The following is a 20292-nucleotide window of genomic DNA, read 5'->3' as shown; positions in this document are numbered from 1 at the left end:
AATTGACAAAGTTCGATATTTCACTTCATCAATTATTTAGTTACGGCACCCGGTAATTTACGAACTGCAGCCGGTGAGTGTGCGAGGACTATTTATTTGGAATGAATTTACAGAACGGCAACAATTAGGAGATAAGCACCGTCAAACAGCCTAAAAAATTCATTTTTGTTCTAGAAAATTCTTTGCCTATTTCCATTGTTTTGAGCCTGCGTGCCTGCTTGCCTTCCTGCCTGCCTATCTATCTATCTATCTATCTATCTATCTATCTATCTATCTATCTATCTATCTATCTATCTATCTATCTATCTATCTATCTATCTAATCTGTTGACACGTGTACTTTCTAATTTTCGGGCGACCGCGTTTCACCTGCTAGCAAATGTTATCGCTCCGCCCGGGAGGCGCCCGCATGTATCGTAAGTTTCTCGAATTTATCGATGGTTCTATCTGCAGTCTGTTGTCACGGAAGATTGCGTAATCTGATTGCATGTGCGCTGTGAATTTTGTAGAACCTTCCGGTGGACACGCGGGCACCAGCGGTTATTCTGGTAGCTTCGGTGACTCATGTATAAATGCCGAAGCTCTTGTCCCGACGATCAGATTTTCGCGATTGCCAACTGTCTTCGCCGTTATCACGCTTTGAGCGTATCTTGCTTTTGTGGGCAATGGTTGGTCAATTAAAAAACGTTTATTTACTCACAGTGTTGCTACTCGGTTCGTGCCGGTCGCTACTACGTGATATCTGTTGGAGGGGCATTTGCGTTCATGTAGTGGGCGCGTGGGCGAAGTCACGATCAAAGCCCGAAGCCCGCAGACAAACATTGTCGCTCTAGATCGTCGAACAAGCTGCAGACTACAAAACTTGCCTTCGAACGATGGTCTTCTACACGAGGAAGGCAAAGAAATCGACACGAACTCAGCAGCAAAGATGACAACGGCGTCACCATCAACGGTAGTGCTTAGAAAACGCACACTTTAAACATAATTAAAGGCTTTGGTTCATATCTTGCCACACAACGATAATCATCATTCGGATCAGTCGCATTTCCTTTCTTTAAGGCTGCGTGCCCGGTATTTCCAAGTCAAGAACGGCATGCGCGTTATCAGTATGACAGAGCATTCTCGACAGTAACGTAGCGCCTTCGCCCGCTGTTAGGCTAACCCTCTGTGCCCAAGCCTTGGCCCACAGTTCCACTGTCCACCGCTACCGCCAGCACGCCCACCCGTCACCAAACGCAGCATTCCAAGGAATACCGACGTTTGGCGTGCCCTCGAGCACCGTCCGTCGTGTTCTCACTGGGGAGATGCGGCTCACGTCTACCGCCGGTGCCCGTCCCTCGAAATGGGTCTCCGAGAGTTCGCCGCCAAAGCTCCGCGCCCACAGCAACGTCAACGCCTTCGTGATATTGATGACTACCTCGCCGCCACTCAGCGGAGCCCTCAAAGACCGTCCCGTTCACCGTCACCAGGCCACTACCAGTTAACGCGGCACCAACCATACGTTAGCCCAGCCAGGTGTCCCTCCGAAAAGCCGTACCCAGAAAACTAAATACATCAGTAAATTCAGGTGCGTTTGCTCTACACAGAAACGCTGAAGATCCTCCGCCGTAGATGACGACGCTTCAATATCTAGCTCGACGACGTAGGAACGACATGCTGCCATGCCGACGAAGCCTAGAAGCAAAGAATATGTCGATTAAAGGAGACCTAACGATGTGAAGTTCCAACTACAGTGCAAGCGACACAGCCGCGATCCGACGCCAAGACAAAACTGTAACACAGCACAAAGAATCAACGACCTCGAAGTACTTCTCGACGGCCAAGCAGCTACCGCCTTAATGGACACATGATCCGACTACTGCGTCATCAGTGGAACCATTGCCGCGCAGTTTTAGAAGGTTAAGACTGCATGGGAAGGCCCTAATAATCGAGACAGCTGGAGGGCATCTAATATTATTGAACAGAATTTTCACGGCAAAAATCACCGTTCGAGGCCGAACCTAACCTGTCCCCTTGATTATCCTCCAACAGTGTTGATGAGACGTCATACTTGGCTTGGAATACCTCAACCAACACGGAGCAATCTTCGACTCTAAGATCTCGGCAATAGGAAAGGTGCGAGCCAAGCGTTTTTAACGACCATTCTTCTGTCTAAAGAAAAGCAAACTCAAGCTCAAGAAAAGCAAACAATGACAGATGGAAGAAAAACAAGATAAATATAACGAGGTGGTTTTTGAACTTCTAGAACCGCAAACATTTAGTAATCAGTTAACCACTTCATCCGATTTATCATTACTGCACCTAGATTTGAGGAGCCTCCAGAAACATTAAGGTATTATTTCTTGACCTTTGCGCAACACAAGACCACACGTTTCACTTAATTTCTTTATCACAAACTTGCTTATCTGAAAACAAGTTTAAAACATATCCACTCTACAGCTATCAAATGAAGCTCGCTCGTTGACGAAGCTTATCATCAAACAGTACAAATAACAAAACTGAACATGAAGGTGCTGATCATTACGTAAGAAACGACGCAATATTCAGAGTTATAACAGGTAGTCGCCTAATATCAAAGCTCTCTGCAATTAAACTTGACTCACTAACTCTATCTTGGATTCGTAATTTTCTTACTAATAGTGAGCAGTTAGTTCACTGTTGTTGCTAACTTTTCCTCTGGCCTCTCTGATGTCACCTCTGGTGTACCTCAAGGCAGTGTACTTGGACCTCTTCTCTTTTTAATTTACCTTAACGACGACTTACCGAACAATATATCATCTTCTGTACGATTATTTGCTGACGACTGCATTGTATACCGTTCGATTAACTGTCCCTCTGAACACGCGGCACTCCAAAATGATCTTGCACATATCAGTGATTGGTGTGCTACGTGGCTCATTTCCCTAAACGTGTCGAAGTGCGAAGTAGTTTCCTTTTCTCGAAAAACTGTTAACTCTCACTTTTCTTAACATTTGGATTCTAACATAGTTGACCACACCACAGAATATACGTACTTAAGATTGCTCCTCACGCACAATCTTTCATGGACTAAACACATCACCTCCATTTCAGCTAACGCCTGCAGATCATTAGGATTTCTGCGCCGCAACTTCAGAACTGCAGCTTCACCACTACGAAAACCAGCTTACATAACTATTGTACGGCCACAAATGGAGTACGCCTCTTCTATATGGTCTCCTCACCAGAATTACCTCATCGAACACCTCGAGAGCATCTAGAATAGAACGAGCCATTTCATTTCAAAAAATTATAGTAACCAGTCAAGTGTAACCCAAATAAAAATTGATCTTTCGTTGCAACCACTAACAACTCGCTGTGATATTGCCCTTCTATTATTATTTCATGGGCTTTTTCGCATAGTTGGCCTAACCTTATCAAACCTGAAAAATGCATCCTCGACGTAACAACGACTGAACAATCAGTTCGGCTACACCCGAATTTATGGCAACACATACGCTTTTAATTTTTCAGCTTTGCCCTGTGCGGTCCGTTTATGGAACGCTCTACCAGATAACATCACTTGCCAGTCTAAACACACTGAATTTCGCAATCTGCTAAGCGATGAATATGCCGTTTCAACCGTCTAAACACGTCATGCCTCTTTAAATTTTTTTCCTGCATTTTTTCAACAAGTTAATAAAAGAATTTCAGTGGTCCCAATTTTTCTACAATACTTACTACTGTATACCATGCAAAAACGTTTACAATGTTATTATGCTATTATGTTATTGTTTACCATTTATTGTTATTGCTCTACATATTGTATTTGCTAATGTGTTAATTTTCCATGTTGTGTGCATACTCCTTTCATTATACTGATGTTTATTTTTTACCGGTCCCATACTAATGTGTTACCCTATTTCTCCCCTTACACTATGCCTTCTCGAAGGCCTGTAAGGTACATGTAAATAAATTGATAGACATATTCTTTAGGTCTACATGATGCGAAGTACTCGTTATTCAAATACCACCAGATAAAGCAGCCAGAAGCCTTGTACATTAAAAAAATAAATGCACGTTAATAGGCGTCATCTACGGATCACCGCAAACAATATAATTGAGTGCCTATATAATTTAAATAACTGTCTTGATAACAACAGTAACGATGCTACTCAGATTATTATATTGGGTTATATCAACATTTGCATTATTCGAACCGACACAACTACACAGGCATAATAACAAGCTTGGATTACAAGAATTATTCAGCTTGCCAACACGCATTACTAACTCAAGACCGAGCACGTTGCATCACAAAATCACAAACATATCTGACACCAAATTTTCAAGTGGAACATTATAATATGGCATTACTGATCGCCTTCCTATTTTTGCAACCATCACATCCTGTAGCCAGTCATGAACTCAGCAAAAGTGTATAACCTGCAAACATGATATTTTCGAGACTCTTGTGAATGAAAATTGGCACTCTGCAATCTGCAGGCACAAATGAACATAAATATGAGCAGTTCACGAAAATATTTAATAGATATAAAAAGTAATTGCGTGCACTTGAACCGTGTCCAGGAGAAGCACAAAGCGAGAACACAAGCTAACTGCCGGTATATTAAAGTCAATACATCCCAAAGATACTATGTATAGGAAAATAAAGTGAAACCACACAACGTCGCGTCAGAAAAAAAGTATAGGCCATACAAAAAAGGCTTGAAAGCTTAATCTTGATTTCTAAACAAAAATATTTTTGCTCTAAGACTAAATGAGCACATGGTGACTCAAAAGCTACATGGAAAACAATATATACCGCGCTAAGCACGTGCGGCACAAACAGTATATGTGCAATTTCGGTAAATGACACAATAGTAAATGATCCGTGCATTATTGCTTAAAGTTTCAACAGTTACTTCACTACAATTACCTAATTATGGAACTGTAAATAATTCAGATTCATCACAACCAGGCACAGTCACAGCAACTACCCGATCCAGTTCCCTGTTTCGTCAGCCAACTGACCCTCATGAATTCAGCAACATAATCTTCTCTTTAAGAAATACTTCGTCAACCTATCTAGACTTCCTAATTGTCTCGTTGCTCAAACACTGTTAGATTAGTTTACGGGAACACCTATCACATATTTTTAACGAACTGTTCGTTTCAGCGTCGTTCACGCCGCCTATAAAATGTTTAAGGCTGTACAGGTGTTTAAGAAGGGAGACAAGATATTGGTCCAATCACCGACCAATATCAGCATTGTCTGCGTTTTCTAATGTTTTTGAGAGAATATTGCTAGCCCGACTAAATAAGTTTTTCACAGCACACAACGTTTGTTCAATGTTTATGATATATAGAAAGCATGTCGACAGAAACCGTGGTAACATTGTTGAATAACCTAAAATAAATTTAGAAAGAAAATTAACCATTAGTATATGCACGGACATAACCAATGCTTTTCATCTTGCGAAATACGACATGTTACTAAAGCTAATGAACCATAGGTCATTAAACATCAACAAATCTCCTTGACAAAGGGTTAACAAAACGACATTTTTGGGCGCCTACCTCGATAGTCAAATAAAGAGGTACAAACAAGTCCGTGCGACTACACTCACCACTCATAAAAAACTCAATATTGTGTAAACTACGTTACCTTTTCCTTTGAACACACTCCTTGCTCTATATGTCAGTTTTATACACTAGCCGATTACGTATGCTGCTACCTAATACGGACTCACGTACTTCACCACTGTAGTGCTAATTATTTCAGCACAAGATACACCGCTTCGAGCTATTCTGTTCTTAAAAAGATCGGACTCAATTACATTCGCGTACGTATTACTTATTATACTGCCCGTGAAACACTGCTTTAATTACCACGTTCTCGTTTTGCTTTAAAAAACCACCCACAAATTTGTTGGTGTTTAATGACCTATGGTTCATTAGATTTAGTAATATGTCGTATTTCACAAGATGAAAAGCCTTGGTTATGTCCATGCATATACCCATGGTTAATTTTCTTTCTAAATTTTTTTAGTTTATTCAACAATGTTACCACGGTTTCTGTCGACACATCCTGTGTCCTGCAAAAATTAATGATCACAATACCACATTCCCATTACAATCAGTCCCCTCGAAAGCGCTAACCGTTTCAAAATATCGCACTAACTGTGAAATATTTGCATTCTCGCATGCCGCACCGCTGCTCTGGAATAAATTACCAACAAATCCTACAGTGCAACAGCCATTTATCAGCTACAAAACTAACCTCCGCTATATTATACTGGCGTCATTTGCTCAATAAGTATGTAGCATATGTGTACTATCTCACAGATTCTTTTTTTTTTTTCTCACACGCTGCAGTGTTTATATTCCAGCATACAACATAAGGGCCCACGAGAGTTATGGGCCCGCCTTTATACCGTAACCAATGAGCTTATCCTCATGTGAATAATAGAAGAATTTTAACTTGAACTTACAACTTCGAGTCGATGTCTATAACGCTATCTGAAAATCACGCAATAGCGTCAGGGAGCTCTCGTAGTCACCGCGCCTTGAGCCTGCTCAAATATCCAGTGAGCATCCCGCCTGAGTCGAGCATTGTCATTTCCGTCGGTACTGAAACACCCGCAGACGAAGAAGGCCTCATAGATGGCGATCAACGCCTACGGTTCGATATTGAAGTTTGCGTCGCAAGAGGGATCACTCGACTGCACGGAGGAAAAGCGAAATCGATGCTGACCAAATTTATCCGGGGGTTCGAACACGTCAACAAGGGCACTTCGATTGCATACGTCGAGGAAATTGTGGAAACCAGCAATGCTTCTGTCCTGTGGGATTCTGCCGCATCTATCTCAACGACCATAGTTTTGGAACCAGTCCAACATAGATTCAAGCCTCCCGATGAGTAAAAAACAACAGCTTAAATGCCTTCTCAGACTATACAAAGGCTGCTGTTCTACGTCATCGAGGATTCGGTGAACAAGAGTTGCAACACACTCCCTAATGACCGAACAATCTGCTGAACTACTCCGACAGAGCCCTTGCCGAGTGCCAACGCGAGAACGAAGAGCGGTAAGCCAACATGGCGACAAAATCCTGCGCGACGACGTCATCCAGCCGTAGAAAAGCCTGTCGGCACCTCCTGTGGTCTTAGTGAAGAGGTATGAAACTCTACGCTTCTGCGTCAGTTTTCGCTGCTTGAACAAAATATTGAAGGTCGTATACATCTTCCCATGGACAGACTGGCTCATTACACCGACTATGCAATGCTAGGTACTTTTGGTCTATGGATCTCAAAACTTGTTATTGGCAAATTGAAGTCGACGAAAGGGATCGAAAGAAGATCGCGTTTATCACGCGAGACACCCGTTTCTAGTTCAAAGCGATGCCATTTGGTCGTTGCTGTGCGCCTGCAACGTTCCGCCATGTGATCCACACAGTCTTGGCAGGGCCGAAGTGTCAGACATATCTTGTTTACTTGGCTAACCTTGTAGTCTTCGCCACGAATTTCGAAGATCACCTGAGGCGGCTTCAGACAATACTAGTGATGATCAAGTCATCTGGACTCATTCTGAAGCCGAAGAAGAGCCTTTTCGCTTACGAAAATCTTCTGTTCCTAGGCTAAGTCATCAGCAAGTCTGAAGTGCGTCCCTACCCACAAAAGACAGCTGCCATTGCTAAATCGCTAACCTCTTGGGGGCCATCGATAAAAATCAGTGCGCAGATTCTTTGGCCGGCGTGCCTATCACAGGCGTTTTGTAAGAGTGTCAGAGCATTGCATAACGATTAATTGATCTCACAAAAGGGGTTGTCAAGGTTATATGCAGAGCACGCCAGGAGGACGCATTTGAGGAGCTGAAATGGCGGCTGCAGTCACCCCGGATGGTTTCACACTTCAACGAAGACGCCAAGACAGAAATCTACACCGACGAACAAGTAGCGTAGTTCTCGATGTCTTCACCGCTCTTGCAGACATGTTGATGGCATTCGTGGCGCCCGAGGTTTCGACTTTTGACAGCAAAGCAAAAGTAAGGGAGCTTCTTCTGTTTCATTAAAAGGGAATCCCACTGCCTAATTAGTGAGTTAAGCACGATGTCCGGCGGATTGCAGTCGCCCTAGAAGTGTTGAAGTACCAGAAGAGAGACGCCAGGGCTCCATCTAAGGCAAGTGCGTAATCCCTTTCTCCTGACGCTGCTCAGATCTGCTCGAACCATCTCCGCTTTGGAGAAAATGCAACCGAGTGCGTGGGGCCGTGTGCCTAGAAAAGAAATACGCTGGCCACGCGCTGAAAGCGGCAGATGCACCATGTCGAACGACACGCACCACATTTCATGTGCTACCAGCTGCGTCAAAAGAGTTCAACATGAGCCACTTGTAGAAATATCGATTTCAAAAAAAAAAAAAGTTCGTTTTTCAAAAGATCAGCAAACGCCGTCTAAAAGCGATAACCCCCAACTTCCGCGGAAGTTACTGTCTCGTATTTTCGGCCAATAAGAATCCCGCCTATCTTATGCCGCGGTCACAGCCTCAAAAGCCCATTTCCAGGTGGACACAGGTGCTGTGGTTAGTGCAATTCTCGAGATGCGTGCGGACCACAGAGACCACCCCACATACAAATTTAAAGCCGTGAAAACCACGCAAATCGCGTCGCATGGGCAGCAATCCCTAACGATGGACTTTGGCCAGCGCCGAACCTTTCGTTGGAGATTCGTTGTGGGAGACGTGAAGCCCGTGATCACTGGAGCAGATTTTCTTCACCAATTCGCACTGATGACGTAAGCGCTCCTTCTACCGCAAGAACCGAATATTGACGCGGAACTTACGGACTTGTTGACAGACTTTCCCTGCCTTACACCTCCTGTTAACACCACACGTCCTGTCAAACACGCGTTACACATTATAATGTGACATCGGGACCCTGATTGCACGTCCATCCTCGCCGGCCGCCGCCTAAGAGGCTCAACATAGCCCGACGAGAATTTCAGCATATGTTCGAACTCATTATTGTCACCCGTCCTGAGGTTCCATGGTCATTCCTGCTCTACTTATTCGCTAAGTCTAACAAGATAACATAAACGGACAGCTATCTAGTCCCCCATTTGCATAACTTTGTCGGAACACTGCCCAGAGCCCTATCAAACCTTGTGGACCTCATCAAACCTTATCATCAGACACCACTGCAAGAGGCTGATACTCTAAAGGCCACAGTCAGGACACAATTCAGTGTATTTGAGCGTCCCCGGTAGAGCGCCCTCCGCCGCCATACCTGTGACGCTGAAATAAACATTGGACCACGTTACGCATGGACACGGGGAGGAGAGCAGGCGCTTCCGAGGGCAACAGACGCGCTCGTCAGGTTTCTCGCGCGCATTCACATATAACTACTATATAAATAGCTAGATAATTCAATGTTACCCCATATTTATCCTCTACAAGTCAAACGCAAGGTTCAGAATAAGAGAACTTGAAGTTAAAATTATTATGTGCTTTATTACAATCTGCTACGTTATAGCAGAGAGCCACATATAGTTATTTCTGACAGCCGCTAACTTTAATTGCCCAAGGGGAAAGTGAGGGCCAATCCCATCAATGTAAATTCAATTAAATTAGAGCTTAAGTTGTGTCGTTTTGGTGCAAATGCCTGCGCATAAGCTATCTGAGTGCTACCAAATTATCAAAAAGGAAATTTGGCGGTCCATACAAGCCGCCAATGTACAGCCTGCAAGTCAATAACTTTATCTTACCCAGAATGCTTTAGTATCACAAGAATTCTCAATAGTCATGAAGGAAATTGAATCTTTGTTTGAGCAAAGGCGTAGTTCCACCCGATCCGTTTCTGTCGTTCCTTTAACTTCAAGGAACAACTTCGGAATGAAGTATATCATCGTGGAATCATGTGTTAGTAACTATTATTGGTACGGGCTCAGGGTGCATTGGGCATCTGCTTTGTTCAGTACACTTCGAGCATGCACATTGATAATCTTGAGACATATAGTTCTGGTCGATGAAGTCATGTATCCCAACGTTGCGAAGGTAAAGTGCTCCATATCGAAATTTAGTAATAATTCTCTAATATTCTTCACATCAGAGATTCATCCGCTGCAAGTAATAATTTTATTTGAATACTATATTGGAAATTGTTAGTAACAAACTCATTATACTTGCCTGCATTCAGAGGAGTTCAGAAGCTTTATTAGACATACATGTAAGTAATGGTAATGCCCAAAGTGCAATTGCTCCAACATGAACAAACATCTTGCGAATTTGTTCTATTTTCATCCAGTTTATAAGTTGCAGCATTAAAAGCGCCCGATCGTCTCACAATTCAGAATAATAACCCATTAACAGCAGGAAAGTCTCGTAAGAAACTTTCAAATAATAATTGAGAAAGACGCTTTACCTGCAAGGCACTCACGCTGCATATGATACGGTCGTATTCGTATTCTAATTTATGTGTTCTAAGGGCTTTGTCCGCATCCCAAAACTGGCAAGAAAGGCTCGCAATTCAACAATCACTAAGAAATCACTAGAGACAATAAACAAAACACGCGCTTTACCGAAAGATCATAGCGACTAGCAAAATTCAAAACGTTAAGCCATATTGAGTTTTTCCCAACGAGGAGATTGACTGTCTTAATCAGTAAAAGAGTTCTTCTCGACAGCTCATTTAGATAGGAAGTCCTGAAAAGGAGTAGGCTTGCATGGCAAAGGCTAAATAGTGTTCTCGGCTGACTAGAGTGACAAAAATGATGCGATGGGGAACGGTATTTATGAAGTGTTTAAGCAAACATTGAAGGAATAATTTAGGTCTCCTGATAACGCGAATCATAACCCTCACAGCTTACACTCTAAAACAAAGGTGCACCCTTTGGGGTGTATATCTGCAAACAAACAATAATCTTCCTCTGCCTAGCTTGCATTTCCTTTCTTGAAAATGCCGCGCCCGCTGCTTTGCGGTCGGTAATGCTATGTCATGCTGATAACGCGCATGCCATTCGTTACTGGGAAGTACCGGGCTCGCAGCGTTAAAGAATGGAAAGGCGGACAAGACAGATGACGTTTAACGTTGTGTGGCAAGATACGACCCAAAGGATGTAATTTTGCTTTAGAGTGTACGTTAGGCTCAACCGATGTGAATACGAAACGCATTCTGAAACTCAAGAAGCAGAGAGATATAAAGCAGTTTTTTTTTTTTTCTTTTGCGAAACAAGAAATGAGGTGGCGCAGATGACATGTAGATACGGCCTCTCTAGTGCGCTTTAAACATTCCGTTTTCTCTCCGTAAATGCGTATATAATCTTTATTTCTAGTTGCTCCGTTTCTCATACGCATGCATATAGAAAAATCATTCCATTTTGTAGTGCTGAAGCAGTCTATTCAACTACAAGCCGGTTTCGGTATGTCGCTTCTCTTCAAAGGCCCTTGGAAATTCCGTATTACGATGACATCATTTTGCTAAATACTTCGTATATTCACGGGCTGTCAGTTTGGATTTAGAAAGAACTGTCTGTGTTTGCACTCCAAATGCAGAAATAAAGACTATAGAGGCATTGGAAAACAAAATGCTAGACCTCGTAATTCTTATCTTTTCAAAGGCGCATGACCACAATCATACTGCGATCGTCGTAAGAAAACCCGAGATTAATGACTGCTTAGTTTCCACTGTTGCCAATAAATAAATCTTACAAGGTATATAGCCACCTGGCAGTTCTTACGCATGTCCTTACTTTCAATAAGAAAACTATTAAAAACCTTGTTCCACGAGAAAGCAACCTGGTTCATTAGCTTTTAAATACTCAATAGGCATTTTGAACATGCATAATATAATTGGAATTTTAAATATTGTCGCGCAATAGTAAGAATGAAGAATACATCGGAAAATCTTTGAAGGTCGAAACGAACTTTTATTGGATGGCCTTGTGCCCCCAAAAGCAAGTTACACTCAGGGCGCCACGATAGCCACGAACACGGTCGGCGATCGTCGGAACTCTGATCCGCCGGTCAAGCGAATCGGCTTTTATACATGAGCCATCGAACGTTCCAGAGTAATTGCTGGTGCTTGAGCCTCTTCCAGAAAGTTCTACACAATTCGCAGCGCACAAGCATTCAGATTACACATGCTTGGGTGACAACAGACAGCAGAGAAAACCACCAATAACATTCGAGAAGCGTCCGATACACAGGGGCGCGTCCCGCGCTAAGCGATAACATTTCTTAGACAGGGAAAAGCGGTGACCTAAACGGGATAAACAAGTACAATTATCAATGCCCCCCTTTTGAAAAGCATTGTCCCGATGCTACAAACATAACAGCAGAGCAGAACAAAAAACAAAAGGACACTTATTAAACAGTAACAAAACAACAAAGAAACGATTTCTGATCTATAGAGTTCAAAAAAAGGAAGTCCAAAGTTCAGTTATGCGAAGTCTGAAAGTTCGTTAGCGCTGCCGTCTGGTATGAAATGCCCTCTGGTATGACCTCATAGTCGAGTACACCAATGTGTCCAATGACCTTGTAGGGTCAGAATTGGTGGCGTAAATGCTTCTCGCTAGTAGTCTTTGGCGTATTTGGGTCCAAACCCAAACACGGTTGTCGCGCTGGTACTCGACATAATGTCATCGAACGTTGTAGAAGTGTCGGCTGTCAATCCTCTGCTGGTGTTTGCTCCGGAGGTCGGCGAACTGCCGGGCTTCTTCGGCGCGCTCTAGAAAGGTGGCGACGTCAAAATTTTCTTCGTCGGTGATGTACGGCAGTATCACGACGCCGACAGGAACCCGATGCCGAGAGTCGTCTTCGGGTTCCTGCCGTAAACTAGCCTGAACGGCGATATTTAAGTTGTTTCTTGGACTGCCGTGTTATAAGCGAATGTCACATACAACAGGACCGCATCCCACGCCTAATGCTCGACGTCGACGTACATTGCTTCCATGTAGGCGAGCATCTTGTTCAGGCGCTGAGTAAGACCTTTAGCTTGCGGGTGGTAGGCAGATGTTCTGCTCGGGCTTATATGGCTGTATTGCAGAATGGCCTGTGTTACCTCCGCTATAAAGGTCATTCCTCTGTCGGTAATAATGACTTCTGGAGCACCATGTCGGAGCAAAATGTTCTTGCCGAAGAATTTTGCCACTTAAGCTGCACTACCTTTCGGCACAGCTTACGTTTCAGCGAAGCGGATGAGGTAGTCCGTAACCACGACGATCCACTTATTTCCACATGTTGACGTTGGAAAGGGTCTCATCAAATCTATCGCCATCTGTTGAAATATTTTTTAAGCGAAGCTCTCTTTTTTTAGCCAGTCATCTTGTGGTGTCACCTGAGCGGTGAGTCACTGGTCGGATTCTCGCCGAGTGAATTGCGTCCCATAAAAAAAAAGTAAGGAAGAAAAAGAGCGCGTCCGCCGGCATAATTCAAACAGCGTCCCACTGGCACTGACACTCCGATGCCCCAACCAATAAATTGCCACCACATATCTCTTTTGGTCGCGCCAAGGCCGCCTAATTTCTCCAGTTCATCGCCGCGTGCCGATTGTGATAATTTTCATGCTGTGGTGCATACCGGCAATGAGCGATTGGCCAAGAAGCCGGTGGTACATATCGTGCCAACGCAGACTAGCTCTTTGAGATATAGCTCCGTGTCTGCTCCCTGCTGTTCAGCGAAGTCTTCCGCTCTTTTTCTCCCAAGGGAGACGTCGTCATCCTCGTCGCCTTGCGGCAGCGGGTCCACGGGGGCACGTGATACGCAGTCCGTGTCGCAGTGCTTTCGTCGGTTCTTCTAGATGACAATGATGTCATATTCTTGCCGTCTGGGGCTCCACCGTGCCAGGCATCCTGAAGGGTTCTTCGATTTCGCTAGCCAACACAACACATGGTTGTCGCTGGTGACTTTGAATGGCCTGCCATATAGGTACGGGTGGAATTTTGCTTTGGCCCAAGTGATGGCATGGAATTCCTTTTCGGTCATTGAATAATTGCCTTCCTCTTTTGACAGAGACCGGCTAGCGTAAGCTATCAACCGTACAAGTTCGTCTTCCCACTGGACAGGAGGGCACCGATGTCTAGGCTGCTGGCCCCAGTGTGTATTTCAGTATCGGCGTCCTCGTCGTAGTGTGCAAGTACCGGTGGTGACTGCATGCGTGCGGCGTTTACCACTTCTACTCGACATGACATTTGGTTAGGTGTGTTAGCGGTGGTAGCGCCTGTAGAAAGCGCTGTACAAAGTGCCTGTAGTAGGCACACATGCCAAGGAATCTACGCATTGCCTTCTTGTCGATGGCCTGCGAGAACTTTGCTATAGCAGCCGTCTTCTGTGGGTCGTGGCGGACTCCAGATTTGCTGATGACGTTGCTGACGAACAGAAGCTCATCGTAAGCCAAGCGGCAATCTTCCGGCTTCTGAGTGAGCGCTGGTGACTTGCCTCTAGTACTGTCGGAAGCTGTCTAAGGTGATCGTAGAAGTTTTCGGCAAAGAATACGATGTCATTCAATTAAACTAGAAAGGTCTGCCAGCTCAATCCTGCTAACACCATGTCCCGGACCCGCTGGAACGTTGCAGGTGCCGAGCACTGTCGGAGTGGCATGACCTTGACCTCACAGAGGCCTCCTGGCGTGATGAAGTCGGTCTTTTTGCGATCTCTCTCGTCGACTTCTATTTGTCAGTATTTGTCGGATGTGCGATGCTTTGCAACTGATGTTTGTTGAATTCTCGACGACGTCAAAAAGCAGTTTTTGTATTCTCGGAGGAGGCTTCTCAGCCACTGCTATATACTCGCGGGGAGACATGAATTTATGTTGACATCTGGATCGGGAGTTGTCGTCGTCGGGGTAGATGCGGCAGAATCCTAGAGTTGAAACGTATTGGCTGGTTTCCACAATTTTCTCGATGCATGCTATCGGTGGGCCCTTGATGATGTGCTTGAACTCCTGGCTCAAGTTTTTCAGCATCACTTTCGCTTTTCCTCGGTGCTTTCAAGCGACCCCTCTTGCGAAGCAAATTTCACGATCGAGCAGTAGACGTTGGTCGCCGTCGATGTCGCCTTCGACGTCTGGGGACATTTCGCGGCCCAGAGATATGATAACGCTGTAGTGAGGAGGGGTCTGACTTGGTTTTCAAGTACACTCAAGCCACGCTCACTGGAAGGCCTTTCCGTCGGTGTCGCTTTGTCTGTGTACAGCGTTATCAACTTTCACCTCAGGTCGATGATGGCGCAATGCTGATTGAGGAAGTTTATGCCAAGAATTGCCTCTCGTGAACAGTGTTGGAGGACAACGAACCTTGCAAGGTAAATTCCGTTAAGAAGTGTAATTGTTGCCGTGCACATTCCCGTCGGTGTTATGATGTGTCCTCCAGCTGTCCGAAGTTAAGGGCCATCAAATGCAGTCTTTACTCTCTTCAACATGGCGGTGAATTATCCACTGATGGTGGAGTAGTCGGCTCCTGTGTCCGCCAAGACGGTAAATTCGGAGCCGTAGCGAAGCACGTCAAGGTCAGTGGTTATTTGTCTTTCATTGCACTAAGGTATTGGCGTCGGATCACGACTGCAACGCGTTGACGTGTGGCTGGTACGTCGCGTCGTCAGGTCATGGGTCTGTGCATTTTTTGCTTCCATGCTTCGTCGGCATGGCGGCGCGTCGTTGTTAGGTCGTCGAGATAGTCCCTTCGGCGTCGTCGTCGGCTGCGAAGGATCTTCGTCCCTTCGACGAGCAACTACAGCACCTGCATCGGTTGACGCTTTTAGTTTTCCGCACCCTCGTTGGGCCATTGCATGGACGGCGCTGCGGCAACAGGTAGCGGCCTGGCGACGGAAAACAGGATGGTCGTCTAAGGCTGTACTGTGTAGCGGCGAGGTAGCCAACGATATCACGGGGCCGTTCACTTTCTTGAGGGTGCGGTGCGTTGACGGTGAACCATCGCAGTCCCATCTCACGGTGAGGACACCCGCAGTAGGTGTGTCCGCGTTCTCCACAGCGATAGCAGAGAGCACGGTGATCGAGAGCTCGTCAGTCTTCTTTGTAACGCTGCGCAGGGCGATGGGTTGGCGTAGTGGTGGTTGTGGTGGTGGATGACGGAACTGTGGCGTTGTCATGCGCCAGCGTCATGGTGGACGGCGCCGGCGTAAGTCATCGCTTTCGGCTGAGACGGTGGCAATTGAAGCTCCTCGCGTATGATGTCGGCAATTCAAGCCACGTGTAGCTGTGATGTAGGGAATAGCTTCTGAACATCCTCCCGCACGACCGCTCTGACGACCGCTCTGACGCTCCGACCGTCGTCGGTGGCCAGTGATTGAACTCCGGAGTAGCTTGTTGAGTTCGTGTGGCGGTTGAATTGTCGGTACTTTATTTCCAGTGTCGTCTCGCTGCTGGTGGCCTTCCGAAGAAACTCGTCGATGGTCTTCGGTGGGCTTCGTATCATACCAGCGGAATGTTCCTCCTTCACACCAAGCAGGAGTTGACAGACTTTCTTCACGGACATTTGTGTCTCAGAGTGGCAGAATAGGCGACTCATCTCCTCCGTGTAGATCGCGTTGGTCGCATTGGTCCGCTGCGTTCGCGTTTCAGGCACAGCTTGTGCTCGCTCTCTGCATACGGCGCTTGTGAATGTCTGCAGGAAATCACTCCGCAACAGGTCCCACTTCGTTATGGTGGACTCTCGATTCTGGAACCACGTCCTCGCGGCATCTCCCTATGCGAAAAAGACACGTCGCAGCCTATCATCACTGTTCCTACTGGTAAATGCGGCCACCCTCTCACACGTTACCAGCCAGCTTTCCGGGTCAATGAATGTTGTCTGGGCTGCTGTCTCTGGGCTGCTGTAGCACGATCGATCTTGGCGATTCTGGGGCTGTCATTGTAGCTGCTGTTGTGGCCGTGCACGTCCTAGTCTTCTGAGGCGGAAATACCTGCCCCGGGGCAGCCCTTGCAACCTGCGCCTAGATCGCTGGTCCTTGGTGGCGTGGATATTAAGGCGTAAGCCTTTACTGGCTCATCAGTTTGCGGGCGCACTCTGTTGTGGACGCAGGAAAGCGGTGATCATCGACGAGGGGAGCAAGGAGAGAAAGCGCCACCGGCGAGGGGAGCGAGGAGAGCAGGCACCATGCCAGTAGAGCTGTGCAAATGGGCGTGTGGGAGAACGCGGATATGCGCGTGGGCCACAAACATCGGTGATAAACGCCGGCGACAAACATTGCAGTCATATGGCTGTGATTGCATCCCATGCTCGCGGCCACGGCGGCATTCGTTCGCATAAAAGTTCAGACAATAGCAACAGAGGCTGTCAAAGATAGGCTTTCGCCTATCTATGACTGCCTCGATTATGGCTGAACTAACCTGCGATAGGCGAAAGTCTTATCACAGCTTAGCTCAGCAAAGTGCCCATAGATTACGTCTTCCTAGCTGGGGCTTGGCTCGCGGCTTTGCGGGGGCGTTCGCTGCATGAATGCACTAGCAGGTCCACCAGATGTGATGTAGTAGTGAAGGTGAATAACACAGCAGAAAATTTTTGAATGACAAAACAAAGTACTCTAGGGCGAACATGTGCCCACAAAAGCAACGGTTGAAATGTGGGCTTGTGGTTAATGCATCTTCAAGGGGAGTACGCTGGCGAGATTAAAAGACGGGACATAGCGCTGTGTGTCTGCCTATGTGTTTTCTTTTGTCCCATCTTTTGATGGCGCTACCGTACTCCCCTTGAAGCCACAAAAGCAAGTTACACTCAAAGCACAGTGGTAGCGGCGAACTGGTCAAGCGCGTCGGCCATTAGACATGAGCCATCGAAGGTTCCAGAGTTATCGCTTGTGTCCTGGTCACTTTTAGAAAATTCTACACAGACGGAGGCGCCTATGCAGTCAGGTTACACAAGCTTCGGTGTGAGTACCAAGGAGTATCCCGTGCTTCTGAACTGCTTCATGAGGAAGCTACGAAGAAAGAATAGGAGGCATTCACAAGTGGGGTTGCTGTGGCCTCTGGTGTCCGTCACTGCTCCATAATCTCGCTCATGGCGCTTGGAAGATGCCGATTGAAGCTAATTGCGCTCACGTCGGTCTACCGCCTTCATCTCCCTGGTAGCTTCCTCGGATGCGGATTCCATTCGGGATCTCCTCCTTGGAAGACCGGTTGGTGCCACTCAGCAGGATATAGAGGGATTAGGGTGAATGTTTATTGGGCGCTTTCAGGCCGGAGAAGCCGCGCATGTTCGCTGCTTCCCATAAGCTTAAGTTGAGATGCATGAAAATTGAAAAAAAAGAGTAATATAGTTCTCCGACCTTGCACTCAACTATATCACAGCCGCTCTACCAAATCCTATATTAATCATATATTAAACCAAGATTAAGCTGCTCTACCAAATCCCTCTATCAAGCGTGTAGATCTGCTGTAATTATAGTTTCTTGTAACATTTGCAAGCTGTTCGCCAAAACAGGAATAAGCATCAGCGTTTCACGAGGTAGCCACTCATAGCTCATACTTGTGTTCTGGGTTCGGTAAGATTTATCGTTGTACATATATAGATTAAGGAAATATTTGGAAACTTCCCCTTCTTCCATGCTACTATGCGTTGATTTGAAGGGTCTACTGCCTTTATATAACGATACATCAATAAAATCACTCCAAGATCCTTGCTTTTACAACCATCCTGGAGCAATTTCGCGTCGCAAAAGACCGCAACGGGCCACCTCCGGCACGCGCGGGCCGTTTATGTCGGAGTGGGCTTTGCGTTTATTCAGTGATATTTCTGGTTTTGTTTCACGAAGAGAAAAAAAAATTTTTTCGCCTCGTATTAGTCTAAGTCGAAAAACTTGATATGGGAAACTAAAAAAAAGATTGAGGATGGCCTTTTTTATTAACAGAGTACTGCTAATTCACACTAGGCCTTATATTAAATATCGTAGAATTTTGATGCCTAGGGTAAAGATTCAAGGCTATACATTCAACGACGTTATGGGAACCAGCTGACTAAATGTGATAGCCATACCTTCTATAGATGCGAAGAAACGATCTGTGCTTCTACAAATACCGTTTAATTTCTCGTTTCATGTATTTTTTTCTCCTCACTCCTCATTAGAGCGGTCATACCACGTAATAATTATTTAGACGTGACATATCGACGAATACTCTATTACTATGTATGTTTACGCCTGTATATTCAGACATTTTCCTTGGGTGCTAACCAAATTGTCGATTCGGCAAAATTTGCAAAACGCACTTCTGACTGTCTGGGCGCTTCCATAGGCGCTTCCGACATGAATCAGAATGTGTGAGTTTGTGCAGACAATGCGCCAGGTGGCGCATTGCATGCGGAACCTGGCACTGTCTTCTCCGGCGACCTCCCTCCCCTATCGTCGCGGCTCCGTCGAACTCTGAACCAGGCGCCGTCAACTCGCATGTGCAGGCCGGCCTCACCCTTTTACCTTCTTCCACGGCTGCGGACGAATTAGCGTGGGCCATGCCACCGTCTCGCAGCAGAGAGTGAGTTATTTGGGGACAATCGCACGAGTAGCAGCAGCAGCTGACAACGACAGTCAGCAAGAGAGGTGCAGGGGCGCTCGCGAAGAAAGCTTCGCTTTAAAACGCTGAACATGAGAAGTTGTAGCGCCAGTCATTTTCTATTTCCTGTAAATATGCAATACCATGCGGTGCAAGGCACAAGTAGTGTGGTCTCGGAACTCTCATTCCGCTGGCTTCGCGGAGCTGTTTTGGATCTGCGGTGCTTCCTGCGGCATAACTATTTTGATATGCTGCAACAACGACTTGTAGATGTAAACTTAGGCCAGTTCGTGTAGCAATTGTGCACTTTTGATCGTCCACTAATCGATGTGCTATGTTTTTGTCGCTAGCATTGCGCTGCACCGGCTTACCGTTTACATTTTTTTTTCTTCGCTGGTTTTTACGGCGAAGCTGTATACCTCTTCTGTTCAAGGAAATTTTCGTGTCGGTGTACGCAAAAACTCCCTACACGTGGGCCGATCCCGGAGATAGTGGAATATCGGCCCGACCCGCAGCAGAGGTGAAGGAGGCGTTAAGCACTCGCCATACTTGGGCCGATCCCAGAGACAGTGCAAAGCAGGGCCGACCCGCGGCGCATGTGCAGTTCGCAATTAACGGGCCTAAATACACAGCGTCCCTGCTCATCCTTCTTCACAGAGTCAAAGGGCACTGAGATTTTGTGGTAAATGGCTCATATAGGAGACAATGCTCTCTAAAAATCCTTGCTAATCTCGAAAGTAGCGCAATCTGAAAAGTTTACCGTTACAGTGGGCGTGTGCCACTAGAAATGTCCCAGAGCGATGGATGGATAAAACTTTATTGGATCTACTTAAATGTGGTTGG

General features: G+C 45.9%; 1 protein-coding gene across 3 annotated transcripts in view; it reads left to right on the top strand.

Annotated features, from left to right (window-relative positions):
- LOC129380698 (uncharacterized) overlaps positions 1–20292 on the top strand; it is a 190074-nt gene that overhangs the window by 113379 nt on the left and 56403 nt on the right. The window lies entirely within an intron of this gene.

This window comes from Dermacentor andersoni, chromosome 10 (assembly GCF_023375885.2).
Source record: "Dermacentor andersoni chromosome 10, qqDerAnde1_hic_scaffold, whole genome shotgun sequence".
Taxonomy (NCBI): domain Eukaryota; kingdom Metazoa; phylum Arthropoda; class Arachnida; order Ixodida; family Ixodidae; genus Dermacentor; species Dermacentor andersoni.
This window is presented reverse-complemented; position numbering and strand designations above follow the sequence as displayed.